This window comes from Phaseolus vulgaris, chromosome 11 (assembly GCF_000499845.2).
Source record: "Phaseolus vulgaris cultivar G19833 chromosome 11, P. vulgaris v2.0, whole genome shotgun sequence".
Taxonomy (NCBI): Eukaryota; Viridiplantae; Streptophyta; class Magnoliopsida; order Fabales; family Fabaceae; genus Phaseolus; species Phaseolus vulgaris.
The window spans coordinates 37805275-37814719 of record NC_023749.2 but is presented as its reverse complement, the minus strand read 5'-3'; the positions used below and the strand labels follow the sequence as shown (position 1 = coordinate 37814719).

The following is a 9445-nucleotide window of genomic DNA, read 5'->3' as shown; positions in this document are numbered from 1 at the left end:
CGATTTTCATGATTAATGTTTTGACATTTTGTACTCTGAACTCGTCGTTCAATCCTAGGTCAAGATCTACAACAGTCACAACGCCCACGCTTGGACGTTGTGTCTCGACCGATACCTCCATCTCCTTCACCAAAAAGGCTTGCGATGTAGCATTTCCTTGTCGTCTTTTGGTCGTAGTGAACCGTTACCACCTCACCCTAAGTTGTTGGGGATTTTATGGCTAAGTGCGAGAAGGACATTATGGCTCCAAGGTTGTTAAAAAAGAGTCTTTCCAACAATATGTTGTACAAGGTGTTGGAATCTATGATGAGGTATCATATTTTGATAGTTTGGTTGATTAACTATCATTCTCTAAATTTGATAGAAAAATCTATGTAACCATTGGTGTATACTCTTTCTTCGGAAAATCCAACGATTTACTCATCATGGGGTTGGATGTCGGCGTCGACTATCTGTAGTTTCTTGAATATTTTTCAGTACAATATGTCCACCAAACTCCTTTGATGCACCAGGATTTTCATGACTGCAAACTGTTTTATTTCCACTGTTATCACCATGTCTTGCAGCGGGTTAATGTCCTTGAAGTCGACATTCGTGAATGTTATTGGTGGCATCCTTCTTGATGAGATCATTACATGATTATCGGACTGCACGGTTCAAAGGTATTGGCGAAACCACGAGCTATTGTGTTTATGACTCCCCTAAGAGGTGCTCCTCCTGCCTCTTTGGTCCTCGGGCGTTGTGTTATTCTGGTATCTTCATGTCATTGGCGATTGTCATCTTGGCAATAGGGCATGTCCCTGCTTTCCCAGGGATCTGACCTACCCTCACTTTAGTCTTCGGTTCTCTTTAGAAAACTTTTAAGATGGTGATGGAAATCATCCAACCTTGAAACTTTCGGATAAAAAAAATACATGAAGATAGAGCTTTAATGAAAAGATTATAGAATATTTTTCTTCTCCTTAGCCTTGTAAAAGTTGTATAGAGTAGTTAGGAAGTATTGAGCCTTGTATTTTGGGCCAAAGTAGAGTAGGGTGTAAATAGAAAAGAGAGTGTGGTGTAAAATAGTAAAAGAGGGGTGCAAATATATATATAGGCAATGGAGAGAAATTTACTCCAATAAAGACATGCCACTTGTCCAGACTCCTCTTAGTAATGTTGTCCTAACCTCACTCTACAAATAAGTATTGGCCTAACCCCACTTACATTTGAGTTTTTAGAAGACTTGTCTACATCTTTCTTCTTCGGGATCATCTTGGGCATTGTCTTGTTTCGGTACTCTCTTAACTCTTCCAAGTTCATAAATTTGGTAGCTCTTTGCTGCAACTCATTCAAGTTTGCGACAGACTTCTTGCTCAAGCTATATGTGAATGATCCTGACTTTAGTGTTATTACGATATGGTGCAATGCTACTTTACATATGTGACTTAAATTCTTTATATTCAAAGTCACCTTGTCAAACATTTCCGTGAACACTTAGATTCACCCTTCTCTTGGCGAATATTGACCAACGCAATAGAAGTTAGGTGGTGGGGGCATCTCGTGGCAAATTGTGTTCTGAAGGTCAAGGTGTCAAAATAGTTAATGGAGTATGCAGGCAGGCATGTGAACCAACTGAACACTCTGCCCTTTAATGACGTGGTAAAGACTTGACACATGATCACGTCATTGGTAGTGTAAAGACTCATTTGTGTGGTAAAGACATCGATATGTTCATCGGGGTCGATTGTCCTATCGTACTGATCCATGTTTAATCCCTTCCAAGTTGTTGGAAGTTGTGCATCCATTACCCCGTCAACGAAAGGGTGGTGGCGTGATCCTCCGACCGTTTCAGATGTTTGAGTTGATGTCCCGAGCTTTGATTAACCCCAGTCTTCTATCGTTCTGTTCATCACCAAACGAAAAAAATCCACCTGGGCTCTTCGGGTTGTGATCAATTTCATTTTGAGGTGTCACCTACAGCGAGCATCCTTCTAATCTCCTTGTTCTACTGCTTGAGGATCTAAATCTCCTAATTGTCGAAGATCTATAGATGATAAAAAATGTCTTTGAATAAGCATTCTGATTTGTCACAGGTACCTGTAGCCAATGCTATATTTTTCTGTGGTGAAGGGACAGGTAACCCAGTGATTGAGAGGCTATCAAATTTACAGAAACTATCCGAAATTGTTGTGTCAAAATTTGGTTCTTTGATCAACGCTTGGGTTATTGAGGCTTCTGTTTGTAATGGACATTTTGCTGTCTACAAGGACTTCATACTGTCAATGAATCAATATGGAGAGCCAAGGTCATATGATCCAATGGGTTTCCCCGCATCTACATCAACTGTGTCGCTCTTATCTAACTGCCTTCAAGAACTATGACCTGTTCCCATCTTAAATGGAGTGATAAGCGGCGTGACTGGATAAGGAATGAAAAGGACAAAATGCTGCATCTGCTTGAATCTGAAGTCCCTAAGAGTTTGGGAAAAATAAAAGATTTCTCAAGGTATTATTTTGCTGATATGCCTCCAAGTATGCAGATGCACTTTGAAATAATAGAAAGTTTAGATGTAAGTTAGTACTTCATACTTTATAGGTCAAATGAAAGATTTCTTAGTTATCAGGATAGATCTAACTAAAGTAAATGGGTTCTACTTGAATGTTTCAAAGAGCACTTTTAGTTTACTTACATTTATCCTGATAATTATGACATTCTTAAGTGGACTAGAAACACTGAATTGTGTCTCTGGAGAAATTGACGGGTTTCATAAAGCTTTCGAGATTAAAAACAATAAGATGATGGAAGTTCACATCGAGATTATAATTTTGAAATTAGATTGAAGTTAATTTGAAGACGTTTTACTTCTGCAAAAGATTAGTTTGTTAGAAGGAGCAAAAATTTCAAGATGACTTCATTGTAAAAAAGATGTTTAGAAAAAAAAGTGATGGTCCAAGCAGAATAGACTCACTAGGCCATTGTGAACCATGGATGCAGCAGCCTGTGATCCTTCCACTATTGGGAATGGGAGGTGGTCGCTGCTCTGTGAAACCAGCCTCACGCTGTGCCCTCCACTCTAAGAGCCAAGAGACCTTAGCCTTCACTAAAGTCCCCAGACTCAACTCTCAACTTGGAGTGGGCAGGCCAACAAATTGCAAACACAGTCCAACCCAGCAAGCCTCAATGTTGTTCCATCACAGTAATGCTCCCACTTGGGTCACAAGCTGGAGTAACCCAGCTCAGCAATCTGATTCCTTGTCAGTGAAGTTATAAAGACTTTGTGTTTCATTTTCTTTGGGATGTGGGATGTAATTATCTTAAACTTTGTAGTGTAGCCACTCACTTTGTTTTGGGTGTTGCTTTTATATATAGGCATTATTATGTTAGATTGTCTAGTATAGTCTTATGTAGTCACTCTTTTGCTAAAGCATCTAGTATTTGTGTAGATGATATTGGTTAGACCGTCTAGTCTATTTTTTGTTTAAAATATCTAAACATCAAGTCGTTTATTCTTACTAGATTGTTTAGTTGATAAACAGTGTAGACCTCTTGTTTTATAGCAAGCCGTCTATCCACACCCTTGCCTGCCTTTGCCTTTAGGAGAATAATACATGTAATCTGTTTTTTTCTTTTCTTTCCATTTTCCCTTCGCTCCCTTTTTTCTCTTTAAGTTTTCTTGCTGTCATGGAATTCTCCATGAACCTGTAAAATCATCTCTTGAGAGACCATTTTGCATACCATGTTATTAGATTCAAACATTTAATTTAGTCTTATTAGGAAGATGGAAGAGGAGGTTGAAAAAAAAAGAAAATCGGATTGTGGAAAGATGTTTTGGAATCAAAGTAAGATTGTTGGTGGAGACAGAAAAATGAATGAGCTGGGATAAAACTCCAGTCACCACTGCTATTAGCCTCAGAGAAGCTCCTCCGTCATATGGTTGCTCTCCCTCAGAGGAAGCTCATGTACTCATGTACCAAACACTTATACGCTTCTTTATTATTACACCCATTGATTATTGAGTTTAATATAAGTATTGCAGCCACAGGGGTGTTCCATCATCATAATGTCTCCACTTGTAACTCACTTCGGCAATCTAACATCCTTGACAGAAATTATAGGTACCTGAAAAAAAGCCTGTGAGAATAATAATAAATACATTGTAGGTATAAAGAAATGAGTATAGTAATAAATACATTGAAAACATTTAAATGAGTATATTTTTTTATTAACAATAAATAATAAATTAAATTAAATAGATCACGTCATCCAACCCATTTACATATATTAATCAATTTACTATATGTAGGACGAAAAAACCAATATGTAAACATTCTAAACTTATTTGGAGTGGGATGCACCAGGCTCTTGCAGAAGTGCAAGACAAGAGCAATGCCTAAGAGTCCCAATAGCAAGCTATTGTAATGGACACTCTCCCTCAAAAAATAAATTTAATATCGTGTGAATCAATGATCCACATATCAGATATTAAACTGATAAGAACAGATACTACACTTGATCTTAGCCAAAAGGCCGAGAAAGGTATGCTTTAAACAGTATAAGTGCTGAGATTTTATTGTATGAGTTGCAGTTGCTTGTCAGAGTCATGGCTAATGTGGGACCTGGGAGATGATCGTGTGCAGGGCTTCTTTTCAGTTTATATTAAGATTTTATATTAGTCCCTGTGCACAACTGATAAATATATGCAGATTTTATAAGAGGGCTAAAAAATATGAACAATTATGCGTGTTTGGAGAAAGAGTTTGGGGCATTGCAGGATCTTGGTGCAGTTTTCTTTTGCATATATTGATAGACACAAAATCTAGGGTGGCAAGGAGGCCACACTAGTGGCAGATATGATTGACTCTATATACGATACTTTATAACTCGCATAGATCTGACCTGGGCTGTGATTTTTTAAAAAAAATTGTTTTCATTTACAGTAAAGGCCTCCTTCAGCTCACAAAACATCTTCAGCACAAAAATAAGTCAACCAGTAGTTCTACCTGAAAAACAACCAAAACCAACTAACCACTAAGACATATATTAATTTTCTCTAACCATCTACTTTACCATCATTGATGATATATTTAATCAGGAAGAAGCTTAATTTGTATCCTAAAATCTTTGGGCAGAAAAGAAGGATAATAGTTATGTACCAATGATTAGCATCATGACAAGCTATACAGTTCAACAATCAAGTTAGTAATGATAACCAACTGGTTTACTGATGTACACAGTACAAAATCACATTCTCTGGATAATTATACCATGAAATAAATAGCTGGTGAACCACAAGACTAATCAATATGAATATTTAATTTTAAACAATAGTATGAAAATAGTTTGTATTTTGCTATTCAAGGTATATATAGATATGCATGCAGAATTATGCAACTGAGAAAGACATTTTGAATGAACTCTAAACCCTAAAATCATACATAACTTATGAAAACAAAAGATATAACTAACTAAGAAACTATGATTCAAACTCCCTTTTGATTCTGTTTTCTGTGGTCTTGTAACTAAGTTTAGCCACAAATAGTAGTTTTATTGTTGAAGTTGTCAAACCGTGTTAAGATATATAATTTGTTTAATTTCTGTTCAATGTTTGTGCTGATTGTTTTATTGATGTTTTGTGTGTAGCTCTAGTTTCCAAAGGTATCACAATGTATCAAATATTTGTGTGACCCATTCACCATAGAAAAACGCTCCTTGTTGTCCTACCAAAGGTCCTTCACATTCTCTGCATACATGACGGTGGAGCACTACTTTGGTTCAATGGTGTTTAATATCTAAGAAACAAACATGGATTGAACTGTACACCAATTTTTTGTCCTCTTTTGGTATCTTATGGGTTCATCGAGGAAACCCCACTTTCGTCATGCACGTAGTGAGACCTTCACTGTTCACATCCATTAGTTGCAGTTTTCGTCATGCAATTGCATTGCCAGATCACATTCCCAGGATTGTCACTTGCATTCAAATCATAAAAGGTGATGGACTGTTCTTGACACCATCCCTTGAGTCTTCACATTCTCCATAATATGAGACATCTTGCCTTCATCTGCCATTTTAACCGTGAAAGTTTACCTATACGTGATGTTGGAGATACAACTTACTTGATATGTGTATGATATGTTGGAATCTCTCGTTATGTTTAAATGACTTTTTCTTATGTAGCAACCAAGATAATAATTGAATAATATAAATTTACGAAAAAGACACCAGAGTCGTCGTCATAATTTATTAAAGAAACATTATAAAACCTTTAAGAAAAGAATAGTCTTCAAAACATGGATTCAAATGTAGATTTCGTGAATGAAAGATCACTCTACGATAATTGTCTTCAAACAATAACTTTTAATTAAATTAACTTTTAATTGAATAAAAATATATGTAAAAACTATTTTTTAGTTATTTTTTAAATTAAATTAACTTTTCAAAAAAAAAATTCTCCTAAAATTAAATAAAGATATATGTAAAACCTATTTTTTAGAAACGAGAAAGTTAAAACTATTAATTAAAGTCAAAACTTTAAAATAAAGTTTAATTACAAATGTTATTAGTTGATATTAAAGAAAGTAGTAGACGCTATTCATAAGTGAAGACAACAAAGTAATGCACTTATTAAGATTAATATAAATAACAATGAAATTAATTCATTTGTGAGACAATTAATAAACATTTAGAAATTATGAGATGTCGAGTCATCCGGGCTCGAGCCGATGTCGAGTCATCCGGGCTCGAGCCGATGTCGAGTGGAGCGGGCCCGGGTCAATGTTGAGCCGATTGGACCCCGGTTAATGTCGAGCCAAGCGGGCCCGGATGCGGCAGAGAAGAAGGAAGTTCAATGAGGAGAGGAGACAGGCGATTAGGGATGAAACGCAGAAGCTCCTCGCCGTAGGCCATATCAGGGAGGTTCAGTACCCTGAGTGGTTGGCTAATGTCGTGCTGGTGAAGAAAAGTAACGGGAAGTGGCGCATGTGCGTCGACTTCACTGACCTGAACAAGGCTTGTCCAAAGGATTCATATCCTTTGCCAAGCATAGATGCCCTGGTCGACAGTGCAGCAGGGTGCAAGTTGCTGAGTTTTCTGGACGCCTTCTCGGGGTATAACCAGATAAAGATGCATCCTATGGATGAAGAGAAAATTGCCTTCATGACCGAGAGGTCGTGCTACTGTTACAAGGTGATGCCCTTTGGGCTGAAGAATGCGGGGGCCACGTACCAAAGATTGATGGATAAGGTACTTGCACCAATGCTGGGAAGGAATGTGCAAGCGTACGTAGATGATATGGTCGTGACCTCGCCAGAAAAGAGCAAGAACGTCTCGGATCTGGAGGAGTTGTTCACCACAATCGCCAAGTTCAGATTAAAGCTGAACCCCGAGAAGTGCATTTTCGGCGTGGAGGCAGGGAAATTCTTGGGTTTCCTTTTGACTGAAAGAGGAATAGAGGCAAATCCTGATAAGTGTGTTGCCATATTGGCGATGAGGAGCCCGGCTACCGTGAAGGAGGTGCAGCAACTTACAGGTCGGATGGCCGCCCTGTCTCGTTTCGTATCAGCTAGCGGAGAGAAAGGCCATCCGTACTTCAATGTTTAAGGCGAAACAACAAGTTTGTCTGGTCGAAGGAGTGTGAAGAAGCCTTCGTGAAGCTTAAAGAGTACTTGGCGAGCCCGCCGGTTTTGTGCAGACCCTTAGTAGGAACCCCTCTCAGGTTGTATTTTGCTGTGACTGAGAGGGCGGTGAGTGCGGTGCTCGCCCAAGATCAAGACCAGGCTCAGAAGCCTATTTATTTCGTCAGCAAGGTATTGCAAGGCCCGGAGGTGAGGTATCAGGCCTTGGAGAAAGCTGCACTAGCTGTAGTATTTTCGACGAGGAGGTTGCGCCACTATTTTCACAGTTTTACAGTGTTGGTGATGACCGACTTGCCCATCCAGAAAGTCCTGAAGAAGCCTGATGTAGCTGGGAGAATGGTGAAGTGGGCGGTGGAGCTGTCAGAGTTCGACATCAAATATGAGCCCCGAGGACCGATCAAAGGGCAGATTTTCGCTGATTTTGTGGTCGAGCTCTCGTCAGAAGCAGCACGAGTTGAAGGAGATGATTTTCGTTGGGTACTCTCGGTGGACGGATCGTCAAACCAGCAGGGTAGCGGTGCTGGAGTCATTCTAGAAGGGCCCAACAACATGCTGATAGAACAATCCCTGAGGTTTGCCTTCAAAGCCAGCAACAATCAAGCAGAGTATGAAGTGTTGATCGCCGGAATCTTGCTGGCCAAGGAGATGGGGGCTAGGGTGTTGATGGCTAAGAGTGACTCGTTATTAGTCACGGGACAAGTAACAGGCGAGTTCCAGGCCAAGGATCCACAAATGGCGGCTTACTTGGAGTATGTGCAGGAGTTGAAGAGTTCCTTTGTCTCATTTGAAGTGGTGCATGTGCCCAGAGAGCAAAATGCCCGAGCAGACTTGCTAGCCAAGCTCGCCAGTTCGGGCAAGGGGGGTAGGCAAAGGACAGTGATCCAAGAAACTCTGAAGACGCCTAGAGCATTTGTGGCAGACCACCTGGTTCTTCAGATAAGCAAGTCGACGGAGAAAGCGGCGAGGAGTCACAGGTCCTTGACTCAGGAGACCTTGAGATCGCCGAGAATAAGAGCATGTCGGGGGGAGAGGGTGAACATGACGCAGGTCTGCGCTACGCATGAGCCAGACACATGGATAACCCAGTACCAGCGCTGCCTGGCAGATGGCCTTCTCTCGCTGAATCCGACGGAGGCTAGGAAGATAAAGAAGAACTCCAGCAAGTTCACCATGATAGATGGCGAGCTGTATAGGTTTGGATTACACACCCACTCCTAGAATGTGTGCACGGAGAAAAATGCACTAGAATCATGGCCGAGCTCCATGAAGGGATATGTGGAAGTCACGTCGAGGGTCGAGCTCTGGCTGCAAGAACTCTCCGTGCAGGTTATTACTGGCCAACAATGAGGGAGGACTGCAAGAAGTATGCACAGTGTTGCAAGCAATGTCAGCAGCACGCCGATTGGCACAAGGCGCCTCCAGAGGAGTTAAAGTCAATTTACAGCCCTTGGCCGTTTCATACGTGGGGAATTGACATTCTGGGACCTTTCCCATTGGCGATCAGGCAGATGAAGTACTTGGTGGTGGCGATTGAATACTTCACCAAGTGGATCGAAGCAGAACCAGTAGCCCAGATCACCGCACACAAGATCGAGAGTTTTCTATGGAAGAACATCGTGTGCCGGTTTGGTGTGCCTAAGTGCCTGGTGTCAGACAATGGGACTCAGTTTGCAAGTCACCTACTGAAAAAGTTGTGCGAAGAAGTGAGAATACAGCAGGTGTTTGCATCCGTCGAGCACCCTCAGACAAATGGCCAAGTAGAGTCCGCCAATCGGGTGTTGCTAAGAGGCTTGAAGAGAAGGCTAGAGAAAGCCAAGGGATCGTGGGCT

General features: G+C 40.5%; 1 non-coding gene across 1 annotated transcript; it reads right to left on the bottom strand.

Moving 5' to 3' along the window:
- Window positions 1-4326: 4326 nt before the first annotated feature.
- Window positions 4327-4522, bottom strand: LOC137811770 (U2 spliceosomal RNA). Its single transcript, XR_011081144.1, has one exon. It is a non-coding gene; the product is annotated as a U2 spliceosomal RNA (small nuclear RNA).
- Between the last annotated feature and the right edge of the window lie 4923 nt (window positions 4523-9445).